The sequence below is a fragment of the Cebidichthys violaceus genome, unplaced genomic scaffold (assembly GCF_023349555.1).
Source record: "Cebidichthys violaceus isolate CVI_PGR_0920_01 unplaced genomic scaffold, fCebVio1.0.p SCAF_1, whole genome shotgun sequence".
Taxonomy (NCBI): domain Eukaryota; kingdom Metazoa; phylum Chordata; class Actinopteri; order Perciformes; family Stichaeidae; genus Cebidichthys; species Cebidichthys violaceus.
In genome coordinates, this window is record NW_027176262.1 from 17,357,335 (window position 1) to 17,368,241 (window position 10,907).

The following is a 10,907-nucleotide window of genomic DNA, read 5'->3' on the forward strand; positions in this document are numbered from 1 at the left end:
AGTTTCAAATTGTTTTAGTTTCAAAACCCTGTGGTTGTCACACCGTCGACAGCAAGAGAAGGAGCACACACAGATGACATGGACAAAGACAGACAATACTTCTGGGCCGACACAACCATCATTCAACAGCATTCCAGGAGTCGCTGACTACAATAGCAGGTCCATTCACTCTCTCACTCACACACACACACACACACACACACACACACACACACACACACACACACACACACACACACACACACACACACACACACACACACACACACACACACACACACACACACACAATTGCAAAGAGTGGGGACAAAACACCAGCATACTAAGCCAACCCCCCAGCCTGGATGAAGAGGGGGGTCTCTCTGCCTCTGTCTCTCATACACACAGAAAGACAGCGAAGGAGAGGGGGGTGCAGAGTGTTGGCATTTTGGCATGAACAGACGTTCACAAATCCCTCGGGAGCCCAGAGATGAAGGAAAAGTGAGGGGGAGGGTAGAGGAGGAGCAGGGGTTGCAGCGATGCCATTTTCAAGCAAGCAGCCTGTAGAGCAAGGCACTCAGGGAGAAGGAGAACAAAACGAACGGAGGGAGGGCCTCCATCTCCCCCTCCCCCTTCTCGTCTTCCACATGGAGGTCAGTGTGCTCGGCAGGGAGGTCAGTGCAGCAGCTCCTCTGCAAAATCGCATCCACATGTTATCTGCAGTGATGCAGTCAGGCTCCATGCAACCACAGGAGGGAGATGCCACACCACTCTCTCACATAACGTAACATCTCTCAAGCCATGCCCACACTACTGCGTTTCCATTTTAAAATGAAGATCAAAAACGGATGACTTTAAAGACGCTCACGAGGAAAGATGCGTTTGAAAACTCCTCTTAATGTGGACCGGCGTACACGCACACGTTGGCGTAGACACCCGCGTTTGCTACTTGATTGGGTCTTAGCAGTCACGACGTGTTCTTCCCTGATTCATCAAGCCCCTATCACCCTTTTCCGGAAGAACACAAACAACAGCAAACACTTGTTTGGAATCATGGTGTTCATGTGTTTCTTTTAATGACAGCAGTCAATATAACAACTGAACAATTATTTGAACTGTACATTGAACTAATCATCGGGAACAAAAATGTGTTATGACAATTATCCACAATTTTGTCACTGCAGTGTATCTTTCTGGGCTTCTGGAAGACCATTTCCAGAGCCTCTTGATATTTATTTATTTATGCATCTATGTAATGTATGTATTTATTTACTTACTGACTTACTTACTTAACAAGATCAATCTTGTACAGCCAGGGGGAGTATTTCCCCCCTGACAGCCAAGCTGGGTCAAAACCTGTCATCTGGTGGTGACTGGACTTTAGCTGCTTGTGGGGGGGAGTAGGAGAGCGAGTGTTGCCATCTTCACCACTTGGGAGCATTTAAAAAAATGCAGATATTGTTGTCTGCTTTTCAGGTGGTTGACGTGACATATTTTCCGACGCGCGCTCTCTGTCCGCTGGTGGGAGCGTGCTCACCCGTGTTGCGTGCACGTGTGTCTGTGGGTGAGCACATCGGGGCGGAACTCTGCCGTACAGAGAGCAGAGGAGAATTGTAAACGCGCGACCATTTAGAAACAGAAATGACATGGCGTTGTGTAAATAAGATAAATATCATAAGGCTATTTAGTTTGTTTAATAAAAGAACAAGGTATAGACCTGTTCTAAAGGAAAAGGAACCTTAAATGACTTCTGTCATGATCTGGCGCTTTATAGAAAATATAATTAAACAAATGAACTCTACCTTCAAGGGGGGGCGGAGGGTGCCGTTGGGGGGTTACTCAAACACTCCATAAGATGCCACACAGGGGCATTTCTAGGATTCAAAGAAAGGGGGGGCTTAGCCCCAAGGGGAGTGGCATGTTTTGCGCGCATAGTGCGCAGCAAATTTTTTTGGGGCCGCGGATATCCATTGTTTCAGACAGTTCATATATTGGTTAAATCAGAAAGAGTGTGATTTTGCTCTGTAGTTTTGCTTGCATTCAGTATATGACAACACAAGAGACAGAATTTCAGGGTCATAGTGAAATTTGACAACACAAATATGAAATTTTCTCAAATAAAGAGAGAGAAATAATTTTCCTGCTTGTAAAGGAAAGATGGATAAACTAGCTTTCATATTCACAATGGATGGAGAATGGACCTGACAGTGTCAACTTTTGAGTTGTTTACTTGTTTTATTATGAGTATGTATGTATGTATGTATGTATGTATGTATGTATGTATGTATCATACATACATACCGGTACAATAACGTTATGAGGGACACTATGACATTTAGTTTTCACAAGCACTAACTGATTATAAACAACAATATTCTATAGGGACTGATATTATTGTTTCGAAATACTAGAGAGATATAGTAATGCAAAGAATAGAGAGATGTCGATAGTTATTTCTTGTATTTCGAATTCGCTCGTTCACTCTTGCTCACTGGAGACAGTTTCTAACAAAATAGCTAGCTAGCTAGCTTAGTGTTAACATTGCCCACTACAATATTCCCTTTCATCTGCCTCAAGTAAACCTACATTTAAGCAGGTACCAATTGTTAACAACTACAGATAGCCACATTCTGTAACTATCTGTTCTTACAATTTCACTCCGTGCATCATTTACTTAGAGCTAAACTCCTTGGCTATAATCCTGGCTGTCATTGACGAGAGACATTACTTGGCAGAGTGAGAAAGTCAGCCAGCAGCCTCCCCAAGATCCTAGTGCCCAGGGTTTATATTAGTATAATGATAGGCTATTGGATTGTAATTTGAAGGGGGAGAAAACATACAAACCAGAATGCACGCACATATGTAGCATGTTAGAGTTATAAATAACTTGTCCATGTGAGAAACAATAGTTTAATTTAATGACATCACCTATATATATATATATATATATATATATATATATATATATATATATATATATATATATATATATATATATATTTATTTATTTTTATTTATTTATTTTAAAGCCAATAATGCCAAATTATTTTAGGGGGGCTTCAGTTAAAATTTATGGAAAAGAACACCATCAGCACAAACCATGTCGGAAGACGGATGTGCGATTACGGTCGTCGTATTCCAGGCCGTCAGTAGCAGCAGTGAAACAGCGAAGTCAAAGGGTCAGACATAACTTGAAAAAAGCATTTGCTCAAGACACTTTATTTGACGGGAAAAGCAGCTGTGAAGCGACATTATGAATGCAATACCAATCCACCTATGAAGGACACGTACCCGCTACAGACAGAAAGACGAGCTCAGATCAATGATCAAAACTCTGGATTCGAGGTAATGTTACGTCTTGGCGGCGCAAAATATTTTAGCCAAACTGCTATCCCAACATTAAACCAAGACAGACATACAGTCGCCTACTTTACTACAACAACAGACCTGTGGTCAGTCTATTGTGTTTATACAACTATAGAATAAGCCAACATAAACCTCTACAAAGGCCTAACCATGCAAAAAAAAAATACTGTGATATACTGTGATTTTTGGTCATACCATCCATCACTAACTACAATACAGGAAAACACAGGCTAAATGACTGGAGGTTAGAGATTATCTTCCATTGTACGCACCTGCTACAATTAGCAAGCACGGCCAATGCTATTGGCTACAACAATACACAACAACGTACATGGCAGTCTGCAGTAGGCCAGGCCGAGAAGGATATAGAGGAGGAGGTGTTGGGAAAAGAAGTGAGGAGGAAGGGAAAGAGGAGGTGGTGTTGGGAAAGAAGTGAGGAGGAGGAGAAAGAGGAGGAGGTGTTGGGTAAAGGTGTGATGAGGAGCTGTAAAGCAAGTGAATAGACAGCTCTGTAGTTGTTTGGCAGCCTGCCTGAGAGAGATGAGAGGATGAAGCACCCATTCTCACACATACACAGGTATGTGCTTACACAGGTTGGCGGAATACTTTCACAGAAAGCTTCCATTAAAAAATAAATAAATAAATAAGTAAATGGATCTCTACCCTGATGGAGCAGCCCCTCACTGACTGCTGGTAACCTTTATGACGCAGTCTCCCTTTTTGGACACGCACACACCCTTTCTATATAGGCTACATGCACACTTGTTTTCACTGAATGCCCTTGGGACAATTTAGACCAGCCCTAGTTGTTGTCTTCAGCAACACACACATACACATGTACCTCCAAACTCTACCATGTCTGCACTGCCATCTCATTCAGCCTAACCTGTCCACGCTAATTATAATTTCCTTAATTCCCTCCCAGATCATTCCCGCAGTGAATGTGCCATTCTGTAGGCTGCACTGTCTTGGAGCATATTAGGGGAGTAGGCCTGCTTTATTAAGAGCAGATACTGAGGTTCCTGTATCGGATGTTTAATCGATACCGCAGAGATGCACCTGCACCATAGAATATAAAGAAGCTAAACGTCTCCATTATTCCTGGATGCCACATTATATTTCACAGCGCAGGTTGAACAGCGAGAAAGCAATGACAACTGTAGACTACAGCGATTAGCTCCGGATGGCTTGAGCTGGGACCGGAATCTCACTTGTCCCATGCAGCTGAAGCTTGAGCCCCGCAGCCCGCTGCTCATCATCAGCAGTCACTGCTCATCTGATTTACCTTCACGCTTTGTGCCAGCGCTCTGTTAGAGCTGCATGGGGCCACACAGCTGCAGCACATCACACATGGTAGTAACGATAGGCTATCATACCAGACGTTACATGGCTTGGAGTCGACTCACCTACCTCTTCTCACGCGGTCTTGCAGATATGAAAAGGAAAACGCATCACAGGCTGTGGAAACCCGTTCCCCGCATTCACACCGCACGTTTGTCCACACACCTCTAACTTTGCTCCCGTATCTCAGCTCGGACTGCGGCTCAACCTGCGGGACTCACCCGGCTATGCTGCAGAATATCCTGGTGAAAAAGTCCGTCCGACTCAGTAGGCTACCATCCACACCAGCAAAGCCGTTTTGAGACTGCCGACTGACTGACTGCCGCTCTGATCCCCGCTCTCTGTGCTCTACAACTACTGCAGCTGCGCGGGCTCATGACGGGGCCAGGTCGCGCGCATGGGTGCGCGGGAACAGCACAGCCTACCGGAGACTCTGAAGATTGTATTTCTCGCACTGCGTTTTTAATTCAGGTACGGTAATTAAATACAATCTTTAATTTAAATCGTTAATTGATCTTTAACACATGTTGCTTACATTCACTGGGGTGGGGGCAAAAATTTAAAGAGCAACTTGCAGGTAGAGCCCTCAGTAAATCAATAAATCAATGGGTAGGAAAATTATCTAAAAACATACATCAAATGACAATACAGTGACATATGCAGTCGTTTTTGAAAGACATGCATAAAAAAAGACAAACCGGAAGTGACGCTGAATGAGGGAGAATGGATCACAATGGTAATTTTGACACTGAAGAGGTTAAAAATGTACATTCATTGACATATGACAGACCAGAGCCTTATAATTATGAGCCTGTTAGATGTCCAAGAGGCCAGCAACACACAAAAATAAGGAGAAATAACAGATTCATTGAGTTGTTTGTGTGAGAACAAACTAAATAGCTGTCTAACCTAGAGATATAATTTAATTAGGGCCCGAGCAACCGACAACGTTGGGCCAGCGAAGGCCCTATTGAAATTCAAAGAATTATTAAGGCCTGAGCACGACAAAGTCGGATCGAAGGCCCTATTGTTATTCAAAGAATTATTATTATTATTATTTTGCCTCTTAAATCGCATTTTTCAGGGCTTTATCATACTCAAAAACTCCCCAAATTTGGCAGGCGTATCAGGGCTGCGTGAAAATTTGAGATTTTATGGGTCCCATTTTCGTGGTATGAAAAAATGGCTCACTAGCGCCTCCTACAGCTTAAGAGACCACGCCCTTCACCCGACATGTCCGATTGACTTGAAATTTGACATACATATTCACTTGAATTTGCTACCATTTCCATTTCGATGCGCTATACTTTAACGAACTCCTCCTAGGGAATTTTGCAGATCCACTTCAAATTTGGTCAGTACAATCTAAAGGCCTTTGTGATTAAAATGATTCTTTACGTTTCATTGAATGGTGTAGCCGTGGCGTGGCGGCCATTTTACATGACTCCCCATGAAACAGCAAGCTGATGTATCTCCACTGGACTTGTTCAAATCTGTCCCAAACTTGCCATGCTTGATACCAGTCATGGCCTGAGGATGTCTACAAGCCAATTTTCCATACAAGTCAAAGCGTCACCTCATGGCGAAAGGAAATCTGCGTTATTTGACAAACAATATCCGATTCACATGTCATTTACATGATGTTGTCCACACTTGATATAGGCCCTAAAAGAGCACTTGATGTAGAGCAACATAATGCATGTTTGCATGTGTGCTTTAGCGCCACATAGTGGATACACAAACTAGAAGAATATTGGTGAAGCCCTTGTTAAAAATTAATTCAGACATCAGGATATAAATAGTTTTCTAAAACCAAGTTAAAAATAGATATGGGTGGATAAAATGTATTTCAATAAGAGACTCAAAGTTCAAAAGTTGCAGTTCATGCAAATGAGCATAGTTTGTTTGATAGGTACATGATTCAGAACGTGTTCTCCCTAACAGCCTAACTTGTGTAGCAGTATGATATGTCAATCTTTGTTTTGACTTTGTTTAATTGGCTTGTCCTGAAACTAACAGCCATTCCAAGCCCATTCTCATGTAGAGGGGTGGGGCTTAGTCGTATGTGGCCAGGTTTAGTGTGTTGGAGAAATGGAGAAGCGAATTATCACCATCAAGTGAACAGTGACTATTGTGAGAGTGCAATAATGTTCATAACTTAATGGCTGACGACCAGTTATCCTGTGGTTTGGACTGTTGTGATATACAAGAGGTAAATACGAGTTTGTGAATTGTTTTCTATCCTGTGACTAAATGTAATAGTGTAAAACAAGTTGTGTTGCTAAATCGCTAGTAGCCGTTAGCATTAGCATAATAATCATTAGCTTTGCTTTCATACTGTTAGCTGTGCATTTGAAACTAGTTGTTTAGACAAGCTATTGCTAGATCGCCATGAAGTAGTATATGGACTTATTGCTTAGATGATTTATTTGATTCAGGAGACGGACGTTGGACTGTGACTAAATGTTACAGTGTAAAACAAGTTGTGTTGCTAATCGCGATTAGCCGTTAGCATTAGCATAATCATCGTTAGCTTTGCTTTCATATTGTTAGCTGTGCATTTGAAAACAGTTGTTAAGACAAGCTATTGCTAGATCGCCATGAAGTAGTGTATGGACTTGTTGCTTAGATGATTTATTTGATTCAGGAGACGGACGTTGGACTGTGACTAAATGTTCTAGTGTAAAACAAGTTGTGTTGCTAATCGCGATTAGCCGTTAGCATTAGCATTATAATCGTGAGCTTTGCTTTCATACTGTTAGCTGTGCATTTGAAAACAGTTGTTAAGACAAGCTATTGCTAGATCGCCATGAAGTAGTGTATGGACTTGTTGCTTAGATGATTTATTTGATTCAGAAGACAGACGTTTGACTGTAAGAGAGAATCGGGAAAGCTCCTTTGGATAGATTTTTTTGTAACTTGGGATACTCAAAAACTCATGGAACTTTGTACATATGTCATAGGTGATGCAAATACAGATTTCATGTGGATTTTTGGCTTGGCCGTTAGAAATTGCCTCGATAGCGCCCCCTGCAAATTTTTAACCAAGCACCCAAGCCCCATGTATGAAATTTAGTAGGCACATGTACCACATGTAGATTTTTAAAAAAGTCTCTTGAGACTATGCTGTAAACCATACTGTGAATTTTCCATTCATTTTTGACCATTTCTAGGTGCTATACTTTAACAAACTCCTCCTAGGGAGTTTTTCAGATCCACTTCAAATTTGGTCAAGGCTGTGAGCAAAAAAGACCTTTTTGATTAAAAGTTATCAAAAGCTTTATGTTTGATTGAATGGTGTAGCCGTGGCGTAGCGGCCATTTTAAGTGACTCCCCATGAAACAGCAAGCTGATGTATCTCCACTGGACTTGTTCAAATCCGTCCCAAACTTGCCATGCTTGATAGCAGTCATGGCTTGAGGATGTCTACCAGCCAATTTCCATTTAAGTCAAAGCGCCACCTAATGGCGAAAGGAAATCAGCGTTATTTGACAAACAATATCCGATTCACATGACAGTTACATGATATTGTCTACACTTGATATAGAGCAACATAATGCATGTTGACGCACATTGCTTAGCGCCACACAGTGGTTGCAGGAAGTGGAGGACTATTTGCAAAGCATAATTTCCAGGGTCCAATACTCCAAGCAGGAAAAAAACGTCTAACTCCTGGTCGCGTTGTCCGATGGTCACAGACATTCTCGGCCGCATAAGCTGAGGTCTCGCAAGTACCCTTGACGTACGCAAAGATGCAAGGGCCCGTTCATCGCTGCTTGCAGCTTTAATTAGGGCCCGAGCCACCGACAACGTCGGGCCAGTGAAGGCCCTATTGAAATTCTAAGGGGTATTATTATTAGGGCCCGAGCCACCGACAACGTGGGGCCAGCGAAGGCCCTATTGAAATTGTATGGGGTATTATTAGGGCCCGAGCCACCGACAACGTCGGGCCAGCGAAGGCCCTATTGAGATTCTAAAGGGTTTTATTATTATTAGGGCCCGAGCCACCGACAACGTTGGGCCAGCGAAGGCCCTGTTGAAATTCTATGGGGTATTATTATTATTATTAGGGCCCGAGCACCGACGTAGTCGGAGCGGAGGACCTATTGCTATCTAATGTTTTTTATTATTATTATTATTAGGGCCCGAGCACCGACGTAGTCGGAGCGGAGGACCTATTGTTATTCTAATGTTTTTTATTATTATTATTATTATTATTATTATTATTAGGGCCCGAGCACCGACGTAGTCGGAGCGGAGGACCTATTGTTATTCTAATGTTTTTTATTATTATTAGGGCCCGAGCACCGACGTAGTCGGAGCGGAGGACCTATTGGTATTCTAATGTTTTTTATTATTATTATTATTATTATTATTATTATTATTAGGGCCCGAGCACCGACGTAGTCGGAGCGGAGGACCTATTGTTATTCTAATGTTTTTTATTATTATTATTATTATTATTATTATTAGGGCCCGAGCACCGACGGAGTCGGAGCGGAGGACCTATTGTTATTCTAATGTTTCTTATTATTATTATTATTATTATTATTATTATTATTATTATCGTACCAGTTTCATCGCAAAAAGGAGGTGCTTGGGATACTGGGAATCTTTTGAAATTTGGCACAAAATTCAATCGTGGTGAAAATTCCAGTATTATTGGGGTGTCCAGCTGCGGCATGACATTTTGGCTCGATAGCGCCCCCTACAGAGTAGCCCCAACTTTGGGTTTGACCTAGCTGTATGAAATTTGGTAGGTTTGTGGAACGTGATGGGACGTACAAAAAAGTCAAAAGGAGGTATATCCTAAACCAAACAGGAAGTCGGCCATTTTGAATTTGATGACGTTTTTGGACCGTTTCAAGGCGCCGTACTTTAACAAACTCCTCCTAGAGATTAAACCCGATTGCCTTCAGATTTGGTCAGTATGCTCTTGAGACCTTGGCAGTGAAACGATACTCAAAGATCAAAAAGTTATCGAACTATGTGTCCGTGGCGTGGCGGCAAAAAAACACCATTCGCCATGAAACAGGAAGTTGTTGTAACTCGGCTGTACATTGCCTAATCTGCTCCAAATTTCTCAGATGTCATAACATCCTGACCCTGAACACATGTATATGACAATTTTGAATCATAGTCATAGCGCCACCTACTGGCAACAGTAAGTTAAAGTCTTTATACTTTGGCTTGTTTCTCTTAGTTGGAAAATCAGATCAACATCAAATTTGTTCCACACAAATGTAAGAAGTTCATAATGCCAGTTCTCTAAGCTTTTGATGTTTTGTCGAATGCCGTTGCCGTGGTAACGCAGTCTTCGCCGTGAAAAACGATGGTCATTTGGAGAGGTTAAAAAAGCTCGAAACACAAGCAAACTTGACACACAGATCACAAAGCCAAAATGTAGTTCTATAATATGATTTTATTCAATCAGAGTGTTAAATCGGCTCAATAGCGCCCCCTACAAAATTTCGACGAAGCAGCCCTCGCAGTACGTTTCACATAGAATAACAAAATTTGGTAGGCACATGTATCACATGTGGACTTAAATAAAAGTCTCTTGGGGCCATGCCCTAAACCCAACCGGAAGTCAGCCATTTTGAATTTAGTCTGAATTTCTAATGTCGTTTTTTCAATTTCCAGGCGCTCTACTTTAACGAACTCCTCCCAGGGAATTAATCAGATCAACTTAGAATTTGGTCAGAACAATCTAAAGACCTTTGTGATTAAAAGTTACTCAAAGCTTGTTGTTTCGTGAAATGCCGTTGCCGTGGCGACGCATTCCTCGCCACGAAAAACAAAAGTGTTTTTGAGGGGCTAAAAATACTCAAAACAAAATCAAACTTGTCACACACATTTAAAATCCTGAATGTTGTTATCTGATGTGATTTTAATGCTTCAGAGTGGCAACTCGGCTCGATAGCGCCCCCTACAATATTTTGACGATGCAGCCCTCGCAGTACGTTTCACCTAGATGTATAACATTTGGTAAGCAGATGTATCACATGTGGATTTAAAAAAAAGTCTTCGGGGTCCATGCTCTAAACCCAACCGGAAGTCAGCCATTTCTAATTTTGTATGAATTTCTCGTGTATTTTTCCCATTTCCAGGTGCTGTACTACGAACTAGTCCTAGGTAATTAATCAGATCAGCTTAGAATTTGGTCAGAACAATCTAAAGACCTTTGTGATTAAAAGTTTAGAATTCATCAAACATGGACT

General features: G+C 41.9%; 1 protein-coding gene across 9 annotated transcripts in view; it reads right to left on the minus strand.

Moving 5' to 3' along the window:
- Nucleotides 1–5,012, minus strand: part of LOC137874066 (protocadherin Fat 3-like) — a 227,113-nt gene extending 222,101 nt beyond the window's left edge. For 7 of the 9 annotated variants that reach the window (XM_068712737.1, XM_068712713.1, XM_068712721.1 and 4 more), the window contains exon 1: nucleotides 4,908–5,012. The gene's annotated coding sequence lies outside the window, so the exon portion shown is untranslated. Of the gene's footprint in view, nucleotides 1–4,755 lie in introns of all 9 variants that reach the window. The other 2 variants (XM_068712726.1, XM_068712706.1) reach the window with 1 other exon arrangement.
- Between the last annotated feature and the right edge of the window lie 5,895 nt (nucleotides 5,013–10,907).